The following is a 22,728-nucleotide window of genomic DNA, read 5'->3' as shown; positions in this document are numbered from 1 at the left end:
TGAAAGTGATTGATTTTCTAATAGGATCCTTCGGGGAGGCGAATTTTCTTATGAAAACATTCTCCCTTGGTGAACTCCCCTCGCAGTAAATTTTTCACGAAAACATGCGCCATTATTATTTCTTTGTTGCGGCCGAATTAAGCCCGGCCCGAGGACGGGGCGCAAAAAATAAATACAGTCGAAGCTGTGCTCCGCGAGAGATTAAACGGCATTTGTCGAAATGACGCAAAGAATTCGCAAAACGCGAACTTGAGCGTGTTTTTATTGCTTACAGATGCTTCCTTTGATTTCTCGAGCGAAAGCAGGTTCGGAATTACGTCGGGGTTTTTAATATTCGTCTAATTGCTGCCCCTGTCGAGCGCAGAAATGGTAATAATCGTGGTTGATGCGTCGGATTTTTCTTGCGGGGATTTGTTTCTGGGTTATAACTGGCAGGTAATCGAGGGTAATTTGACTCTAACGAAGCGAATTTCCAATTTCATAATAGGAACTTTCTAGTTTTAAAGTTGACATTTATGTTATTAAGACGAAATTAACTGCTCGGGAGCAGCTATAGCTTTGAATAGACTTTCATTTAATGGGCGCGAGTGCAACTTTGATATAGTTTCAAAGGTCATCCAACCTTTAATTTTCGTGCTTCTGGAAATGGCGGGCTCCTTGGAGATGATTGAGTTTTCCAGGTGAAAAATTTCGTCGTTAATATTAACTTTGCTTCCGAGTTGTGTCGCTGTCTGTTTACGTTTTCTTTGTCTATTTGTACCGGTCGTAGTCGTTATAAAAGTTAAATGTAGTCGGCCCGTTTTGAGCGAGGGAACCAATTTATTGACTGTTCGTTTTTTCATGATGCCGTATAAGTTACACACAGTAAAGTTTTCAGGTTGTCTTTATTCAAATTCTGAAAATTTATTGCTGCCACTTGATTGTTTTGACAGAATTTCTGTTTCCAATAAATAAATCCTGTTTCTTTGAAAAACTATAAAAATTGTTTGCGATTTTGCTTTCTGATAACTTCTGTAGCTTTTTTAACTTGAATTTTTCACTTCTTCAATTTGTATTATTTTTTTTTGTTTCTTCACTCCAATTCTTCGATCCGCAATTTTTCGAATTTTTAAGTATAAATTTTTCAGTTCTGCAATTTGCAATTTTTTGTTTCGATTTTATAATTTTTTCGTTTCTTCAATTTTTCGATTTGCATTTTTTAATTTTTTTTTGTTTTTTTCAATTTTACGATTGCAACTCATGGAGTTTCCATTTTTAAATTTTTAAATTTTTCGTTTTTTTCCAACTTTGGGATGTTTGAATTTTCAGATTTTGGAATTTCTCGATTTGGCGTTTCACGAATTTTCAATTTTTAATAGTTCAGTTTTTCCATGTCTTCAATTTGCCGATTCACAGTTTCCCGTTTCGGTTTTTTATTTTTTTTATTTTTTCAATTATTCGATTTTTAATTTTTCAACTTTCAGATTTTTTATTGTTCGTTTTTTCAATTTTAGATTTTTTAGTTTAATGAATTTTTCAATTTTTCGTTTATTCAATTTTTGGTTTGCAATATTTCTAGTTTTTATTTTAAATATGTATTGTAATAATAATAATTTTAAAAATATTTCACTTTTTCGGTTTCAGATAGAATTTTTCAATTTTTCAATTATTGGATTTCAAAACTATTTCATTTATTCGATTCCTCAGTTTTTCGATTTTTATGTTTATTTTTCGATCTTTCAGTTTTTCGATTTTATAATTTTTTGTTTCTTCAATTCCACGATATGCAATTCTTCGAGCTTTCATTTTTAAATTTTTCGGTTTTTCGATTTTCCAACTTTTCGATGTTTCAGTTTTTAGATTTTGCAATTTTTCGATATGCAATTTTACAAGTTTTCAATTTGCAATTTTTCAATTTTTCGATATTTTATAAATTTCCACGTCTTCAATTTTTCCTTTTGGTCCTTTATTTTTTGAATTTTTCGTTTCCTGATTTTATTATTTATCTCTTTTCAATATGAAAATTTTAAATTTGTGGATTTTCAGTTTTTCGATTTGCAATTTTTCGGTTTTGAATTTTTCAATTTTTAAATTTGTCAATTGCTCCTTTTTCAATTTTTCGCTTCTTCTATTCATGATTTGCAATTTCTGTAGTTTTCATTTTAAATATGTAATAATAATAATTTTTAAAATATTTCACTTTTTCAAACTCACGATTTTAAAATTTTTCCATTTTTTAATTATTGGGTTTTAAAACTTTTTCGTTTATTCGACTTTTTAGTTTTTCGATTTTTAATTTTTCTGTTCCGTAATATTTTAATTTTTCGATTCTTCAATTTTTCGGTCTTTTATTTTCTTTATTTTTATAATTTTTCGAATTTTCAGTGTTCCGATTATGTAATTTTTTCTTTTTTAATTTCAATTTTTTCAATTTTTCGGCTTGCAATTTTTGAGTTTGTCATTTTTGTTTCTTCAATTTCACGATATTGCAAATCTTCCAGTTTTCTTTCACATTTAAATTTTTCAGTTTTTGGACTTTCCAAATTTTTGATGTTTTAATTTTTAAATTTTGCCATTTTTCGATTTACAATTTTACGAGTTTTCAATTGTTAATATCTAAGTTTTTCATTTCTTCAATTATTCGTTTCGGTTTTTCGTTTTCTTTATTTTTTCATTTTTCGGATTTCCAATTTCCAGGTTTTACTATTTTTCTTAATTTTTTTCAATTCGAGATTTCAATTTTTGGATTTTTCAGTTTTTCGATTTGAATTTTTTCGGTTTTCAGAAGAAACAAAAAAATTAAAAATTGAAAAAGTAAAAAATTCAAGTCAAAAAAGCTAGAAGTTATCAGGTTATCAGAAAGCAAAATCGCAAATAATAATAGCAATTTTTAAAATATTTCACTTTTTCAAATTCACGATTTTAGAATGTTTCCATTTTTCAATTTTTGGGTCTAAAAACTTTTTCGTTTATGCGACATTTTAGTTTTTCGATTTTTAATTTTTAATTTTTCTGTTCAATATTTTAATTTTTCGATTCTTCAATTTTTCATTTTTTCGAATTTTCGGTTTGCAATTTTTGGTTTCGGTGTTTTATTTTCTTTATTTTTATAATTTTTGGAATTTTTGTGTTCCAATTATATAATTTTTGCTTTTTCAATTTCAATTTTTTCAATTTTCATTTCTTCAGTTTTTCGTTTCGCTTTTTCGTTTTCTTTATTTTTTAATTTTTCGGATTTCTAATGTTCTGATTTTACAATTTTTCGGTTTTCAGGAGAAAAAAAATATAAAAATTGAAGAAGTGAAAAATTCAAGCTAAAAAACTATAGGAGTTATCAGAAAGCAAAATCGCAAATAATAATAATAACAATTTTTAAAATATTTCACCTTTTCAAATTCACGATTTTAGAATTTTTCCACTTTTCAATTATTGGGTTTTAAAACTTTTTCGCTGATTCGACTCTTTAATTGTTCGACTCTTAATTTTTAATTTTTCTATTCTTCAATATTTTTCGATTCTTCAGTTTTTCGTTTTTTGAAATTTCCGGTTTGCAATTTTGGTTTCGGTGTTTTATTTACTTTATTTTTATAATTTTCCGGTTTTTTTGTCGTTTTGGTTTCTTCAATTTTACGATATTCAATTCTTCCAGTTTCTTTCACTTTAAATTCTTCAGTTTTTTGATTTTTCAACTTTTAGAAGTTTTTAGATTTGCAGTTTTACGAGTTCTCAATTTCTAATGCTTCAATTTTTCATTTCTTCAATTTTCGTTTCGGTTTTTCGTTTTCTTTATTTTTTAATTTTTGCTATTTCCACTGTTCTGATTTTACAATTTTTCGTTTTTTTTTCAATGCGAAATTTTTCAGTTTTTGGAATTTTGAGTTTGATTTGCAATTTTTATAGTTTTCGTTCCTAATAATTATTATTTTTCAAATTTTTCACTTTTTCAATTTTACAATTTTAGAATATTTTCAATTTTTCGATTTTTAATTTTTCACTTTCTCGATATTTAATGTTTCAATTTTTTCTGTCTTCCAATGTTACAATTTTGACAATTCTATAATTTTTCGATTTTTTTACAGTTTTTTCAGTTCATTAATTTTTCTCCATTTTTAGTTTTTCGGTATTTCAATCTTTCGTTTCTTCAGTTCTTCGATCTTACACTTTGCTGATTTTGAAATTTTTAGTTTTTTCACTTTTCCATTTTTTTAGTTTTTTTCCATTTTTCGATATTTCAACTTTTCGAATCAAAAAAATGTAAAATTTCAAAATTGTAAAATTGAAAAATCAAAAATGAAGAAACAAAAGAGTATAAAATGATAACTTCGAAAAATCTAAAAACTGGAAGTCAAGAATTTGAATAATCGAATAAACGAAAAATTCAAAAATCGAAAGATTAAACATCGAGAAACTAAAAATTCGAAAAAGTGTAAAATCGAAAAACCGAAATATGAATTTTAAAATCGAAATATTGAAAATTAAAGAAATCGGAAAATTTTGTAACTGGAAGTCTAAAAAATGCAAAATTCAAAATTTAAAAATAGGAAAATTGGAGAACTGAGATATCAGAGATTGAAAATTTGAAAAACTGAATAAATGATTAATTAAAAATTGAAAAAATAAAAATTGGGAAACTGAAAAATCGAAAAAGCCCATAATCGAGACAACGAAATATGAATTTTAAAATCGGAATATTGAAAATTAAAGAAATGGGAAAATTTTGTAACTGGAAATCCAACAAATGCAAAATTATAAATTTTAAAAAAGAAAAAGTGAGGAACTGAAATATCAGAGATTAAAAATTTGAAAAAATTGAATACACGAAAAATTGTAAAATTGAAAAAATAAAGGAAAAGAAAAAAGGAAAAATTGTGATATAAATTTTAGAATCTGAAAATTAAAATATCGGGAAAATGAAAAATAAAAATCAAAACTTGATAGATTGAGGAAATGAAAAACTGAAAAAACGAAAAATTATGAAAAGTTGAAAAGTGGAAAACTTGAAAAATGAAAGAAAATGGCAATCCTTATATAATTTAAAATAAAAATATGTTTGTAATGTTAAAGTAAATGTAACCAAATACTCTTTGGTTTTGTAATTTCAAAGTTAAATTGCAAAATATTATACAATTTTTTTTTCAAAAATCTGGATGTCCTTGTGAAAACTCAACACATATTCATAATACTTATATTAATAAGTACAAGAGTATCTTATTTTATAAAATAAAAAAAAATAAATTAAATAATTGTAAACTCAACATTTGATAACAATAGGGTCAGTAGTTTCGGAGATCATGTGTCTAATAAAAATTGATAGATACGACAGACAGACGGACAAACGGAAACGGGGGACCACTTTTTTCGTACTCTAAGGCCATGAAACGTCGAGAAAACATGAAAGTGGCAAGTCGTCCACTCGATTACTATCCTTCCTTGGCTTACGTTCAGCAATTAAAAATAAATCATTCTATTTCCGGTTTGTTTTGGATTTTTTACAAAGCATATGATAGATCATAAAGTCCGGCTTGTATTAAAACGTTGCCACTCTTCGAAAACCCAAGATTTAGAAAAACATCGCTCTCTCGACATTAATCTTCGTTTTTCCCATCTCCAATCGCTTGTAAGTTGGTTACATTGTAGCCCAGCAGGATCTAACGTGGAATCAGGACACGACCATCCAAACACTCTAAATCTCCATAAATCCGCCGTCCGTTCATGGCTATCTCTCATACAATCGCCACACACGTGCTTTCCCCACGTTTAATTTTATTAAACGCTCGTGAATCCCGTTGTCTGGTGCGGTGGCATTCTTATTAATGCCTATTTATTAGTACTTAAGGGTTACGACTCCAACTGTAAATCCCGCTTTTAATACCTTCGGTGTTCTTCCACCTAGATTCCACACGTTAATTTCCCCACAAGCCGAAGATCGATAACATCGCGATGTGATCTACAAGATCAAGAACTGGTAGGCAGACAGGTTCCGAATGCAAGCAACGACGTAAATCCTGGTGGCTCCAGCAGGACGCAATGCTGAATTACGGGGTACTCCGGTCATACATGCAAATGCCTCCGTTAACTCTACGTGCGCTATATTTCCGAGTGATTTATCGCCGGCTGAAATATGGAAGAATAATAAAACGGACGATCAAAGAGATATCGAATCTTTGTTTAAATTTTAGGAGACGTTTCTAGATGTATGTATATGAAGTCGACAACTCATGCATGAAGGAAATATTCGAGTCGCGAACGGCAAAAGGAAAAAAGTCCGGAATTTCAGTCGATTCGTCCGGAAGCTCTGTGATTTGTGAACGAATTCATTAAATAGTGGCTGATTAATTAATTCTGCATACATAAATAGTTAATAGTAATTAAGCAATTCATTAATATTACGGGAAATCTCATTTGCTTGCAAATTGCGCTACGTTAGCAAAATTATCGAATAAACAAGCTCATAAATCAATGTTTTGGAAATTGAAACGAATATTTTAGAATATCCGAGAGGAAAGTTAACTACTTTTGCGTTCGACCAATTAATTGGCCTTAATCCGGGTCGTAATTTTTGGGATTTTGGCGCTTTGTAATTAACCTTAAGTCTGTTAATTGCGTATTTTGACACGCTTTTTTCGTATTTAAATTTTAATAAGTTTGTTGCCTGAGGTGTTCGCAGTTGCGTATTTGTTAAACAGATAAAAACTGTCTGATTTACAGTAGGCTGACACGTAAAATTTGCCGTTGGCATCACTGATTAAAAAATGGCATTGTGTCAACTTCAAACGCGTTTGTTCATCAGTCGGATTAGACAAACCTGTCATGTGCCTGTCATGTCGTCATCCTTCTGATGGATAAACATGTCTGAAGTTGACAGTGTCATTTTGAAATCAGTGCTGCCAATCGACCGTAAAGCGCAATCCTCTCCAAATCAAACAGTAAACATTTAGGTTAAAAGTAAGTAAAACGAAAATGATTTATTTATAATCAGTAAGATATTTAATTTGAATTTACGTCAATTGTTGGAAGTTAAAAATATTGTTCTTCAAAGTCGGGAACAAGAAATAATATAAAGGCGATTGAAGTGGTTATGAATGCTTTGTGCGGCCGCTAATTAAACGGTCATCATAAAATTCCCTTAGTTAGAAAATTAAAACTTGCCTGAGCTGTTGCACCGTCATGTTGAAAATATCCATTTTGTAATTCTTCAGCATCAAGCAGCACCAAATAATTTTAATACATACTTCAGTGTCCTTAAAAAATTAGCTTCAAGAACAGTAACACCAGAGAAATTTTCACGAAATTGCTGATTTTCGTACCTAAAACATCTTACTTGAGATGAAAATTCCGCTTCTGTGTCAAACCACACCTGCATAGTTCTGATTCACCTTCCAATGAACAGTAGTCTTGAAAAACAGTCTAAAGAATTTAAATAGTGCTTCGCTCACACTCTGAGCGGTGACCTGATGCTGGTGATAAATTTTTATCAAAAATTAACGAATAAAATTAACTATTCATTATTTTTATAAAAAATTCTACCTATAAAATAAGAAGGGACTCCTTCAAATTCAATTCAAATCAAATGGTAAAACACCCACCAAAATTTGTACTCTTCAATTTTGCGATTTTTAAATATTTCGATTTTTCAATTTTTCAAATTTTGACGTTTCTAAATTTTTTCCGATTTGTGAAGTAGGTAATCTTTTTTTTATTTTCCAATTTCTCGACTTAAAAAAGTTTCGATTTTTCAGGTTTTCGATTTTTCAATTTTTCAGTTTCTTAAGCTTACGATTTTTCGACTTTGATTTTTTAGTTTTTTGATGGCGCAATTTTCCGATTTTTTTATTTCTCAGTTTTTTGGATACTTCTTTCAGTTTTGGGATATTTCAGTATTTCGATTTTTTAATTTTTCGGTTTTCCAATTTTTCGCTCTTAAAATGTTTCAAATTTTTGATTTGTCGATTTTTCGAATTCAGATGTCTGGATGTTTTGATTGTTCAATTTCTCGATTCATCAATTTTTCAATTTTTAACTTTTCTTCTCGGCTTTCGACTCCTCAATTTCTCGATCCTTTGATTTTTCGATTTCTCGGTTTTTCATTATCCGATTTTTCAATTTTTTAGATTCTAGGGTTTCGATTTCCCGATTTGTCGATTTTTCAGTTTTTCGATTTTTATATTTTTGATTTTATTTATTGATTTTTTGATGTTTGGGTTTCTCGTTTTTTCAATTTTGCGAGATTTTAATTGTTCAATCTATTAAATTTTAGATTTTTCGATTTCTCGATTTTTTGATTTTTCAGTCCTTCAGTATTTCTATTTTTAAATTTTTCAAATTTTGACATTGCTAAATTTTCAGTTCTTCGATTTCTCAATTAATATTTTTGATTTTCCCATTTCTCGACTTCTCAGTTTCGATTTTTCAGTTCTTCAATTCTTGGATTTTTCGACTTTGATTTTTTGGTTTTTTGATGGCGCAATTTTCCGATTTTTTTATTTCTCAGTTTTTTGGATACGTCTTTCAGTTGGGATATTTCAGTATTTCGATTTTTTGACTTCTCGATTTTTTACTTTTTGGATTTTCAATTTTTCGTTAAACTTTAGATTTTTCAATTTTTCAACTTTTCGATGTTTTAACTTTTCGATTTTCCAATTTTTCGCTTTTAAAATGTTTCCATTTTTTGATTTCTCGATTTTTCGAATTCAGATGTCTGGATGTTTTATTGCTCAATTTCTCAATTCATCAATTTTTTAATTTTTAACTTTTCTTCTCGGCTTTCGACTCCTCAATTTCTCGATCCTTTGATTTTTCAATTTCTCGCTTTTTCAATTTTTTAAATTATAGGGTTTCGATTTCCCGATTTGTCGATTTTTCAGTTTTTCGATTTTTATATTTTTGATTTTATTTATTGATTTTTTGATGTTTGGGTTTCTCGTTTTTTCAATTTTGCGAGATTTTAATTGTTCAATCTATTAAATTTTAGATTTTTCGATTTCTCGATTTTTTGATTTTTCAGTTCTTCAGTATTTCTATTTTTCAATTTTTCAAATATTGACATTGCTAAATTTTCAGTTCTTCGATTTCTCAATTAATATTTTTGATTTTCCCATTTCTCGACTTCTCAGTTTCGATTTTTCAGTTCTTCAATTCTTGGATTTTTCGACTTTGATTTTTTGGTTTTTTGATGGCGCAATTTTCCGATTTTTTTATTTCTCAGTTTTTTGGATACGTCTTTCAGTTTTGGGATATTTCAGTATTTCGATTTTTTGACTTCTCGATTTTTTACTTTTTGGATTTTCAATTTTTCGTTAAACTTTGGATTTTTCAATTTTTCAACTTTTCGATGTTTTAACTTTTCGATTTTCCAATTTTTCGCTTTTAAAATGTTTCCATTTTTTGATTTCTCGATTTTTCGCATTCAGATGTCTGGTTGTTTTGATTGTTCAATTTCTCGATTTTTAACTTTTCTTCTACGCTTTCGACTCCTCAATTTCTCGATCCTTTGATTTTTCGATTTCTCGCTTTTTCAATTTTTTAAATTATAGGGTTTCGATTTCCCGATTTGTCGATTTTTCAGTTTTTCGATTTTTATATTTTTGATTTTATTTATTGAGTTTTTGATGTTTGGATTTCTCGTTTTTTCAGTTTTGCGATATTTTAATTGTTCAATCTATTAAATTTTAGATTTTTCGATTTCTCGATTTTTTGATTTTTCAGTCCTTCAGTATTTCTATTTTTCAATTTTTCAAATTTTGACATTGCTAAATTTCCAGTTCTTCGATTTCTCAATTAATATTTTTGATTTTCCCATTTCTCCACTTCTCAGTTTCGATTTTTCAGTTCTTCAATTCTTGGATTTTTCGACTTTGCTTTTTTGGTTTTTCGATTTCTCAATTTTCCAATTTTTTAATTTCTCAATTTCTTCCAGTTTTGGGATTTTTCAATATTTCGATTCTTCGACTTTTCTATTTTGACTTCTGATTTTTTATTTTTTTGATTTTCAGTTTTTCGTTTTTTAAATTTTAGGTTGTCCAATTTCTCGACTGTTTTATATTTCCATTCTTAATTTTTCAACTTTTCGATATTTTAACTTTTCAATTTTTAAAATTCTAGATTTTTCCATTTCTCGAATTTTCAGTTCTTCTATATTTAAATGTTTCAATTTTCCGAATTTTTAAATTTTCGATTTTTCAATTTTTTGAGATCTCGATTTACCGATTTTTGCATTTTTAACTTTTCGATTTCGGCCTATTTATAATTCGAAACATCGAAAAATTGGAAAATCGAAAAATTAAAAAACAAACTGGAAAACCGAAAATTGAAAAATCTAAATATAGAAGAACTGAAAATTCAAGAACTCAAAAAATCGAAAAGCCCCAAAACTGAAATATTGAAAAAGTGAACAATCGAAAAACTGAAAAATTACAAAATGAATAAAATATCCAAACATTGGGAAATTAAAAAATTGAAAAATTGAGAAATCGAAAAGTCAAAAATGGAAAGTAGAAAAATCGCAAACTTAAAAATCGAAAAATTGAAGAACTGAAGTCCAAATTTTGGGAAGTGAGAAATGAAAAAATAAAAAAGTAAATTGATTGAGAAATCGGAAAACTGAAAATTCAGAAACGTCAAAATTTGAAAAAGTAAAAAATACTGAAGAAATGAAAAATCGAAAAATCGAAAATTTATAATAACATTGAAAAATTAAAATATCGTAAAATTGAAAAATAAATAAATCCAGACATCATAAAATCAAAAAATAAAAATTCGAAAATTAAAAAAAAAATCGAAAAACTGAAAAACCAACAAATTGGGAAATCGAAATTCGAAAATTAAAAAAAATTGAAAATTGAAGAATAGGATAACTCAATAATCGAAAAGCTGGAAAGTAAAAATCGAAGAACCGACAAATCGTAAAATCGAAACATGGAAAAATTAAAAAACTGAGACATCGACAAATCGAAAAATCAAAAGATCGAGAAATCGAAAAGTCGAAAAATCGAGAAAGTATGTAAAATAAATAACCACCAAAATTGTGACTAAAAATATGTAAAAACTAATACAAAATACAACATATTGCTTCCACTAGTATTGCTAATTTAGAACGTTTTGTTAGTATCAAACACAATTAAAGAATTAATTCTTAGTTAAACAAAAAAATTTCTTGCATGTGAAAATCGAGTGAAACATGAGATGTGATATTATGTTTGTAAATAAAAGCTTCTGAACGCTTAGAGTCGACATTGGCTTGAGTGCACTCCGGTCTGTGGATCAAACAAGTTCTCAGGCTTTTTATTTTTGAAAGAATTTGAAAACGTTTAAAAGAATCTTCTGTTTTCTTTTTGAAAGAGTTTGAAACATTGTGAGGCTCTTGATGGTTAATTTTGAAGGAGCTTGAAATACTCTCGAGGTCCCTTGTGTTTTTTTTTTTAAGGTTTAAAAGGATCTTTGTGGGCACATATGTTTTTATTTTCTTTGAGAATTTAAAAAATCTTGGAGCTCCTGGATTTTATTTTTGAAAAATTTTTAGAAAACTTGGATTTCCATATTTTCATATTGGGTTATGGGAGTTGTCAAAAAATCTATAAACGAGATATGTAGTTTTTTCATTTATCGATGGTCTTTTGGATTTCTCAACCTGGTGATATACTTATTTCGTCCGCTCTGTTCCATATTTGTTTTGACACCATGGCGCAACAAACCTCGGCCCCAGCATTGTCTCGACCACGTGATTGAATTTGATAAACGCTTGCTTGTCGCCGAACACGGCCGCGTAGGAAGGAGTTTATTTGCAAAGAGGAATTTCTCCGGAAAAAACCTCCACAACAACACGCCTGATTTATGGCCCAGCGAGATCGGTAGAAGGGTGTAAATTTGTATGCAATTAATCAGGAGAAGTAATTGCGTATCTCCCTGCGGTATTTTATAGCAAGAGGATTTGGTTACGCGTCTCTTACGCAACAATCCGAAAACTAGGAAGCCACTCCAACATATTGCTCCCGAGCTTTCCGTGTAATTGCTTCGAGGACGCTTGTTTGCTCGATAAATATTCAAGCAGCGAATTATTCCCGTATCGATGACTGTTTGCTCTGACGCGTCTTCGCGGCTTATGACAGCTGGATGGCTTCGATCGCGCGATTTTATATATTGAAACGCGATATGGAGAAAAATGACCGGTTTATGCTTCCAACAAGCGCCCCATTCATTCGGTTTATTCGCAACAGCGGCTCATATCGCAATAACGCAGAACTTCCGTCAAGCCTAAGCCGTTGCTCAGTTACAATCGCACGTACGGATTTCTTTATTTCCCATTGAATTGTTTGATTTTCAATGGGCGCTTCTGTTCTCGACACAAATCGAATCGGGCACAAAGCTCGCCCTGATATTACCGGTCAGGATCTGTATTTGCTCTTTTCTGACGCTTCCACGACCGACAAGGTGCCGAACGACTTTTTTTATTACAAAATTCACTCGTCTGGTATACAGTTTCACTGCGTTTCGAGTCCATCGGACGATTTTATAATTTTTCAAACCAATTTTTTCTATTTCTTATCCCTCGTGGCAGAAGCAATTATAAGAACAATGCCAAGAAAATAAAACTAGAAAACCCCGAGATCCTCCGCATGCCCCAATTTCGATATGCCTTCGGAATAATGCACTTGAATCGAGTAGTTAATGACAATAATGACCCCAGCCGGTGCAGCGTTCATTTATCACCATAAGGCGATTATTACCACAAGTTATTGTCTTCGGAAACCCCATAATACTTCACGTCGAGCCGGTTCTTTTGCTTCTACTTTTCTCGTATTAGTCGGCGTCGGCTTTCCGAAACGGCTCGAGATTTGCATAAGCTCGCCAATAAAATCAAAACCCTAATACCTGGAAGAACCCATCGAAAGGGCGATCGGATCCGAGATCGGGAAACGGACCGTAAAGGTGTTGTTTCGTAATGGGGCGTCATTAGCGAACGCGTCTGAATTATCGGCGCTATTAGGGAATTTATTATCATCTGGCGACCTGGATCCAGCCCGCATCCACATCAAGACTACCATAAATCATCACAATAAGTCTTATCAAGACATCGATTTTAATGGAAGTTTCCAACTCGGCCTGACAGAACGCGACAACGGGCTTAATCGAATTATTGTTTTAATAAAGACGGGGACAGGGACCGGCTTGTGTTTTAATTAAGGGAGATCTGTTTTGACTGGAAAAACGCCCCGAAGAAGTCGTTAACGGTGCGTTAAAAATACACATTACCACAACAACGCGATTGTCATTGATAGTTCTAAGAATGATTCCAACTTGAAAGATTGAATTAACTGGTTCGAAAGCTGCTTTGTGCTTTAATGGACGGTTAAAGTTTACCACCGTTGTGTGGACGGGCTGGTTCTTGAGAAGTCGACGCGCATTCATTAAAATTGTTGATGGGTTTTTATAACAGAGCTGTAATGAAGGAATTGCTGAAGACTCGTAAGTTGAGGGACATGTTTCAGTACAAAACTATTATGCGATAACTCGATCTCAAAACAGAAGTATAGTCCTTCCCTCCCAGTCAGGTCAGGTCAAGTCAGGTTAATTTTTTTAGTTCCTCGGTTTTAAATTTTTCAATTTTTTAGTTTTGCAATTTTTCGTCTTTTAGATTTTTCGATTTTTGTATTTCACAACCTAGATTTTTCCATCTTTCTATTTTGTGTTTCAATTATTTAGCTTTTCGATTTTTCAGTTTCTCGAAATTACAATTTTTCGATAGTTCAGTTTTCCATTTTTCGTTTTTTGAATGTCAAATTTGAAATGAAAAATAGAAAAATCCAGAAATTGTAAAATCGCAAAACTTAAAAATTGGAAAATCAAAGCAAAATTGAAATTTGCGATTTTTCAGTTTCTGGATTTTCCGATTTTTGTCTTTTCGATTTCTCTTTTTTTCGAATTTTCGATTTTTCGATTGTTCAATTACCTATTCCTTGTCGCAGTTTGTTTATTTTTAGATCTTTCCGTTTCTCGAACTTTCAATTTTTTTATTGTTCTGTTCGTCGATTTTTCCATTTTTCTCTATTTCTCAGTTATTTAACTTTTCAATTTTCAGTTTTTCGATTTTTCGGTTTTTCAATTATTCATTGACTTTGGTTTTTCAAATTTTGTATTTTTAGTTTGGCGACTTTGCAAATTTTCAGTAGTTTAGTTTCCCGATTCTTGGATTTTTTCGAAATAAGGAATTCTGCTTTTTTCGATTTTTCAATTTAATCGAGAGTTTGAAAAATCGAAAAGTCGAAAAATTGAAAAATCCAAAAATTGAACTTTCCGATTTTTTCAATTTCTATATTTTTCAATTTTTTACTTTTCCGGTTTTTCAATTTCTGGATTTTCCGATTTTGCGAATTCCGATTTTTGATTTTCTCGTCCTCGAATTTTCAATTTATCGATTTTTCACTTCTTGGATTGTTTGATTTACCTATTTTTTGTCTCGGTTTTTAATTTTTTCATTTCTCAATTTTTCGATTATACAAATTTTTGATTTTTCAATTTTTAGATAGTGCAGTTTCTCGAATTTTCATTTTTTTATGTTCGGTTCATTGATTTTTTCACTTTTCTATTTCTCTATTTTCCAATTATTTGATTTTTCAATTTTTTAGTTTTAAGATTTTTCCATTCTTGAATCATTCGTAGATTTGGTTTTTCAATTTTTCGATTTTATAAGTTTTAGATTTTCAGTGTCTCAAATTTTCAGTTTTTCGATGGTTCAGTTTCTCGATTTTTCGATTGTTTTCGATATCAGGATTTCTGGTTTGTTCGATTTTTTGATATATAGTTTTTCGATTTTTCAGTTTTTTTAAGTCGAAAAATCAAGAGATTAAAAAATCGACAACTCGAAATACAGAAAATTTCAGAAATTATAAAATCGCAAAACTAAAAAATTGAAATTTGCGATTTTTCAATTTTTAACTTTTGCGATTTTTCAGTTTCTTGATTGCCCGATTTTTCGACTTTTGTCTTTCTCGTTTTCGAATTTTCGATTTTTCTCTTTTCGATTTCTCTCTATTGCATATTTTCAAATTTTCAATTTATCGATTTTTTAGTGTTTCGATTCTTCAAAAAAAATTGAAAAACTCAAATTGAAAAACACCAAAAGCTAAAAACTGAAAAACAAAGAAATCGAAATTTACGGTTTTTTAATTTCTGGAATTTTCGATTTTTCGACTTTTCAATTTTGTTTTTCTCGTCCTCAATTTTTCAAATTTTTATTTTTCGACTTCTCTAACTTTCAATTATTCAAATTTTCGAGTTTTCAATTTTTCCATATTCCAGTTCTTCAATTTTTCGATTTTTGGATTCCTTAGTTTTTCAACTGTTCGATCTTTCAATTTTTCAGTTTTTCGGTTTATCGATCTTTCGAATTTTCGGTTTTCCAATTTTAGATTTTCCTGTTTAATCAAATTGTCAATTTTTCAGGTTTTAGATTGGCCAGTCTTTCGAAAAACAAAAAAAATCGGGAGATTAAAAAATCGAAAAGTCGAAATATCGAACAATATTGAAAAATTCAAAATTTAGTAACTGAAAATTTTCAAAACTGCAAAGCGGACAACTGAAAATTCGATAAATCGAATAGTTGATCAAAAAATCGAAAAATCGAGAAACTGAAAATTCGAAAATTTGATTAATCCAAAAATCCCTTTAAAAAAATGGTAAAAATATTTAAAGCAGATAACTAAAAATCGAAAGATTGAAAAATCAAAAAGTCGTAAAACAGAAAAATTCAGAAATTGTAAAATTGCGAAAGTAAAAAATTGAAAAATCAAGAAATTGAAATTTGCAATTTTTCAATTTTTAACTTTTGCGGTTTTTCAATTTCTCGATTTTCCGATTTTTCGACTTTCGATTTTTTCTTTCTCGTCCTCGAATTTTCGATTTTTCACTTTTGGATTTCTCTCATTTTCAAATTTTCAATTTATCGATTATTCACTTCTTCGGTTGTTCAATTACCTATTTGTTGTCTCGGTTTTTTAATTTTTCCATTTCCCAATTTTTCGATTACTATACAAAATTTTGATTTTTTAATTTTTAGATCTTTGAATTTCTCGAATTTTCAATGTTTTTATTGTTCTGTTCGTCGATTTTTCGATCTATCGATTTCTTAATCTTTCAACGTTTCAGTTTTTTGATTTTTCGATTTTTTTTTCGATTTTTCGGTTTTTCGTTTTTTCAATTTATTCGACATTTCGATTTCTCATTTTTCAAACTTCCGATTTTTCGATTTCATGATTTTTGAATTTTTCGATTTATCATTATTTGATTTTTAGATTTTCCAGTGTTTTTTATATTTGTCAATCTTTCGAATTTCCGGTTTTCCTGTTTTTCGATTTTTCAGTTAAGAGAGATTAAAAAATCGAAAAATTGAAACAATCTAGAAATTGAGAAGATCCAAACTTAGAAATTGAAAAATCGCAAAACTGCGTATCCGACAACTGAAAATTCGATAAATTGGAAAATCCCTTTAAAAGTTGATCTTCCAACTTTTCAGTTTTTTGATTTTTAGATTTTTAGTTTTTCGGTTTATCGATTTTTGGATTTTTCTTTATTCGATTTGTATATTTTTCAGTTTTTCGATTTTCCAATATATTCGACATTCTGATTTCTCATTTTTTAAACTTTCGATTTGTCGGATTCACTATTTTTGAATTTTTCGATTTTTCGATTTTCCAGTTTTTACATTTTTCAGTCTTTCAAAAAGTCGAAAAATCCAGACATTGAAAAATCGACAAATCCAAAAATTCACAAATTGAAAAACACCAAAACCTAAAAATTGACAAACGAAGTAATTGAAATCTACAATTTTTCAATTTGTCGATTTTTCAAATTTTAACTTATGCGGTTTTTCAATTTCTGGACATTTCGATTTTTGCCTTTCTCGTCCTCAATTTTTCGAGTTTTCATTTTTCGATTTCTCTGTCTTTCAATTATTCAAATTTTCGGTTTTTCAATTCTTCGATATTCCAGTTTTGCGCTTTTTCTATTTTTCGATTTCTTAGTTTTTCAACTAATCGATTTTTCAATTTTTCGATTTATCGATCTTTCGAATTTTCGGTTTTTCCATTTTTAGACTTTCCTGTTTTTCAAATTTTCGTTTTTTCAGCTTTTAGATTTGTTTAATCTTTCAAAAAACAAAGAAAAAATCGGGAGATTAAAAAATCTAAAAGTCGAAAAATCGAACAATCTAGAAATTAAAAACTCGCAAAATCGCGTATCAGACAACTGAAAATCGAGAAAGTGAAAATTTGAAAATTTGTTTAATCCAAAAATCCCTTTCAAAATTTGGTAAAAATATTTAAAGCAGGTAATCAAAAATCAAGAGATTGAAAAATCAAAAAGTCGAAAAACAGAAAAATCCAGAAATTGTAACTTGCCAAACTCAGAAATTGAAAAATCAAGAAATTGAAATTTGCGATTTTTCAATTTTTAACTTTTGTAGTTTTTCAATTTCTGGATTTTCCAATTTTTCGACTTCCGATTTTTGGCTTTTTCGTCCTCGAATTTTCGATTTTTCACTTTTCGATTTCTCTCATTTTCGAATTTTCAATTTATAGATTTTTCACTTTTTCGGTTGTTCAATTACCTATTTGTTGTCTCGGTTTTTAATTTTTTCAATTTTTCGATTATTAAACTTTTGATTTTTTAATTTTAGATCTTTAAATTTCTCGAATTTATTTGTTCGTCGATTTTTCAATATATCGATTTCTTAATTTTCCAAGTATTTAATATTTGAACTTTTCAGTTTTTTGATTTTTAGATCTTATTTTCGATTTTTAGCTTTTCAATTTTTCGGTTTTTCAATTTATTCGACATTCTGATTGTCGATTTCACGATTTTGAATTTTTCGATTTATCATTATTCGATTTTTCGATTTTCCAGTTTTTTTTATATTTTTCAATATTCCTAAAAGTCGAAAAATCCAGACATTGAAAAATTGAAAATTCAAAAACACCAAAACCTAAAAATTGAAAACCAAAGAAATTGGAATTTGCGATTTTTCAATTTGTTGGTTTTTCAAATTTTAGCTTTTGCGACTTTTCTATTTCAGGATTTTTGAATTTTTAGACCTTTCGATTTTTGTCTTTTTCATCCTCAATTTTTCGAGTTTTCATTTTTCGATTTTCAGTTCTGCGATTTTTCGATTTTTTGATTTCTTAGTTTTTCAACTATTCAATCTTCCAATTGTTTTCCAGTTTTTTCATTTTTAGATTTTCCTGTTTTTCAAATTTTCGATTTTTCAGTTTTTAGATTTGTTCGGTCTTTCGAAAAACAAAAAAATGGAGAAATTACAAAATCGAAAAATCGAACAATCTAGAAATTGAGAAAATCCAAACCTAGAAATTGAAAAATCGCAAAATTGCATACCCAACAAGTGAAACTTCGATAAATCCAATACCTACTTGGATAAAAAAATCGAAAAATCGAGAAATTGAAAATTGGAAAATGTGAATAATCAAAAAATCCCTTTAAAAATCGATCTTTCAAATTTTCAGTTTTTTGATTTTTAGATTTTTAGTTTTTCGGTTTATCGATTTTTGGATTTTTCTTTTTTCGATTTGTCTATTTTTTAGTTTTTATATTTTTTAGTCTTCGAAAAAGTCGAAAAATCCATACACTGAAAAAACGAAAACTCAAAAAAGTCACAAATTGAAAAACACCAAAAAAAGAAATTGAAATTTGCGATTTTTCAATTTGTCGATTTTTCAAATTTTAACTTATGCGGTGTTTCAATTTCTGGATATTTCCATTTTTGTCTTTCTCGTCCTCAATTTTTCGAGTTTTCATTTTTCGGCTTCTCAGAGTTATTCAGTCTTTCGAAAAACAAACAAAATCGAGAGATTAAAAAATCGAAAAGTCGAAAATTCGAACAATTTAGAAATTGAAAAACTCCAAACTTAGAAATTAAAAAATCGCAAAACTGCATATCGGACAACTGAAAATTCGATAAATCGAATAGTTGGATAAACAAATTTGAAAAAAAATTGAAAATGCGAAAATTTGAATAATCCAAAAAACACTTCAAAAAATGGGTAAAAATATATTTAAAGCACGTGACCAACGGGATAAATTGTCCTCTGGGTACTAATAACAAGCTGAACTCAAGTGTTCATGTTTATACATCGAAAGAATGTCACGTAGAAATTCGAACAAAACATTATCTGAATATCAGTATTAAATAAAGACGTGCGCATTATCACATTTTCGAAAAAAAAGTCTTAATTGGATCAATAAAAGTTGGACGTTTAGGGAAAAAACTCAAAGGGGATTCATACACTACAAGTATGGAAATATATTGTTGTATAACATTTAAATAATTTTAAAATAGAGTTCTTTGACATCATCAAATTTTTGGTGGGGATGATGAGCCAAATTTTGGTTAGCGTTTTAACATCTGCATGATATTCCTAATAGGTATACATCAAAAATTTGACAACCATCTGTCCAGTAGTTTCGAAAAGTCGTAACATAATAAATGGGGCAAAAGCTTCAACGTCTTTTATTAGAACGAGTGCGTATTACTCGGAGAACAACGACCATCGCAGCTTTATGAACGATCTTTGTTCTCATGGTATTCTTCGATGGTACTGTGTGTTTTCACGGGGCGTTCAGTCATGCGTCCGCGATTCCCAATGCATTCATCACACTTATCATTTGCTCATTTTGCTTGACTGTTACGAGCCATACACTTCAGACGTCAGGAATTCTAATGAAGTTGCTCACAATGGCAACTAAATCTCACGCAGAAGCATATGCGAGAGTCGCAGACCAAAAGAAGGCTCGATAGGTCGCTACACAATTAAATTCCACGTACATGCGAGTACACCGCTGGAAGCTCCGTTGTTTCCTGCAACCCTCGCAATTTCCACCCCGATGCAACAGATCGCTGGCAGCTTTGATTTAGCTGGTGCAGGTAACTGGCAAACGAGCCCGGAAATGCAAGCCCCGTATTACCGTCTTCCCGCTCCGGTGTCATATTTCTTAATTTGGCGTAGAACCCGACGCGTCAGTAGCCGTGTTCGGTAATATCGCCTAATCCCGGCTGCGTTCCGACACAGATTAGATCGGGACGACGCTTCTGCTGTTTGACAGGTCGTGTCAAACATCCCGTCGAGTAACGAGCATTCATTCCGTCAGCAAACACTCGGCTTTGTGGCTCCTGTTGGGATTAAGTCGGGGCCGTCGGGTTCGTCTTTCTCCGTCTTGATCTTTCTTATTCCGCGCCATATCACTTTATTTCGTTTGCGCCTCTGATTCAATTACGAAGAGGATTTCTGATATAATACGCCGGCTCGGAGCGGGGTTATTGTCATTATTATGTCTTTCGGCTGCGACTAACGCACTTGGGGTTTTCGAAACGCGCCAAACTTTCACTGGATTTTGTAAAATATTTGTTGACCTAGATGGGAAGGTAAAATACGCTAAACACATCGTGAAGTCGTCACAGCAATCTTCCCCGAACCACCTCAAGCATAAATAAAATCCATGAATTGTGAATTTCCTTCTACGTGGGTATTTTCGTACCGAAAATTTAACGCCTCGTTATAGGACTCAACTAGCCATTCGTCAGTCAAAGGCCTGCTAATGTACTTTTACTGTACGATCAATTCTCATTAGCGTTATCGCTGTCATTATCAGTGCGTTTCATGTTCATGGTGTAAAAATGTTAATTGACTATGTTATCACGTGGTCCGGAGGCTCGACTTTTCGGTTTATTTATAAAATATGTAAACAATAAGCACACGTGGCCCATAAACGCCAGCTAGTGCGGATTAAGAATGATGGATGGCTTTATACTCTGTGGTTAGATTTGATGAATCAACTACACGCCTTGTGTTTAACTGGAGTGCTTTTTCATATTTGTTGGATGAAGATGTGTTAAATAAATTAGATCGTTCATTGATTGATGTCCGCTCGACAGGAAGCTACCTGCCGGAGCGTCGTCGAGCAGGAACATGTGTGGGAACTGTTACGAAACCAACGAAATACGATACCATTTGTGAAAAAAGTGGCTCCGGGCCGTCCATCACCACCTGCACTGCTCCGGGAATGATAAAGAGCGGATTTGTATGCAAATGCAGAAGTAGAGGCGGTTTTTGAACATAGAAAGTTGAAAATATCGGCATCCCTAATTATTTTAGAGCAACACGTTAAAAACCGTGTTATTTTTTGATTTGTTATCTAGTTTTTGCTGCCCATTATGTCAAAAAATCAGTCTTTACTCCCCGCTAAGCAATAGAAAAAAATTACTGAGCGGATTGTAAAATTTTATGCAAAGGATTCCTAAGATTTTTTCAAATTTTTCAAAAATAAAACCCAAGACCATTTCAAATTCTTTCAAAAATGAAAAACATGGAGTTGGCAAGATCTTTTCAAATTGTTCAAATACAAAATAAGATCCTTAGAGGGTTCTTTCACATACTTAACATCAGAGGTGCTCAATTTTCTTTCAACATCTTCTAAAAACAGAACCTCAGAGGTAGTAAACATTTTTTATAACTTTTTCAGCAGTAAAATACAAGGGCTCAAGGAGTCCCCAAGGTCTATTCAAATTCTTTCAAAAACAAAATACAAGGAGTCTCAAAAATCTTTTCGAAGGTAAAACAGATTTTGAATTCTTTAAAATGATTTAAGAGACGAAACACCAGGCCCTCTGAGATTTTTTCAAATCCTTTCAATAATAAAACACAAGGAGTCCACAAGATTTGTTCAAATTTTCTCAAAAACAAAGCACGAGGAGTTCCCAAGATATTTTTAAATTCTTTCAAAAACAAAACTTTAGGGGTCCCCTAGATTTTTTCAAATTCTCTCAAAAATAAAATACATGGAGTCCCTTTCAAATTCTTTCAAATATAAAACACAAGGTATTAGAAGATTCTTTCAAAATTTTTCCAAAAACTTTTCCGAATTCTTTCAAAAATAAAACAAACAGTCAGTCCTCAACATCTTTTCAAAAAGAGGACATAAGGGGGTTTAAAATATTCATCCACAATCTTAAAAAAAGACGCAAGAGCCAAAAATTATTTCAAAAAAATCTTTTAAAAGCGGAATCTCAGAGGTTTCTAAAAATTTTCAGCTTCTTTGAACAATAAAATACAAAGAGCTCCAAAATATTTTCAAAGTTTTTCAAAACCTCAAAGGTCCTGAAATTTTTTTCAAATTCTTTTAACAATAATGTGCAAGGAGTGCCCAAGATCTTTTTAAATTTTTTCAAAAGTAAAACTTCAAGGTCTCGAAGTACAATCTTTCAAAATCTCTCAAAAACAAAATCTCGGAGGTCCCCCCATTTTTTTCAAGTTCTTTTAAAAATAAAACACAAAGAGTCTTTTAAAATCTTTCAAAAACAAAGCTGGGAGTTCCCTAAGACTTTTTCAATTTCACAAAAACACAACTTCTCAAGATCTTTTCAACTTCTTTGCAAAAAACGAGGGGTTTACAAGATTTTTTCACAGCCTTAAAAAAGACTAGGCCTTTTCAAAAACAAAACCTCGGAGATCCCTAAGATTTTTTCAGATTCTTTTAAAAATGAAACATGAAGAGTCCCCAAGATCTTTTCCAATTCTGTGAAAAACAAAGCAAGGAGTTTAGAAGATTTTTTCATATTCTTAAAGAAAGACCACAAGGTTCCTCAAAACTCTTTCAAAATCTTTCAAAAACAAAACTTCAGAGGTCCCCAAAACTTTTTCAAATTCTTTCAGAAATATAAAACACAAGGGGGTTTAGAATATTCTTTCA

General features: G+C 30.4%; 1 protein-coding gene across 2 annotated transcripts in view; it reads left to right on the top strand.

Annotated features, from left to right (window-relative positions):
• The window catches only part of Sli (slit), a 435,804-nt gene that overhangs the window by 70,698 nt on the left and 342,378 nt on the right, over window positions 1–22,728 (top strand). The gene's annotated exons all lie outside the window — the stretch shown is intronic.

Source organism: Zophobas morio, unplaced genomic scaffold, assembly GCF_036711695.1.
Source record: "Zophobas morio isolate AGI-343-1 ecotype UQ-CSIRO unplaced genomic scaffold, CSIRO_AGI_Zmor_V1 ptg000054l, whole genome shotgun sequence".
Taxonomy (NCBI): Eukaryota; Metazoa; Arthropoda; class Insecta; order Coleoptera; family Tenebrionidae; genus Zophobas; species Zophobas morio.
This window is presented reverse-complemented; position numbering and strand designations above follow the sequence as displayed.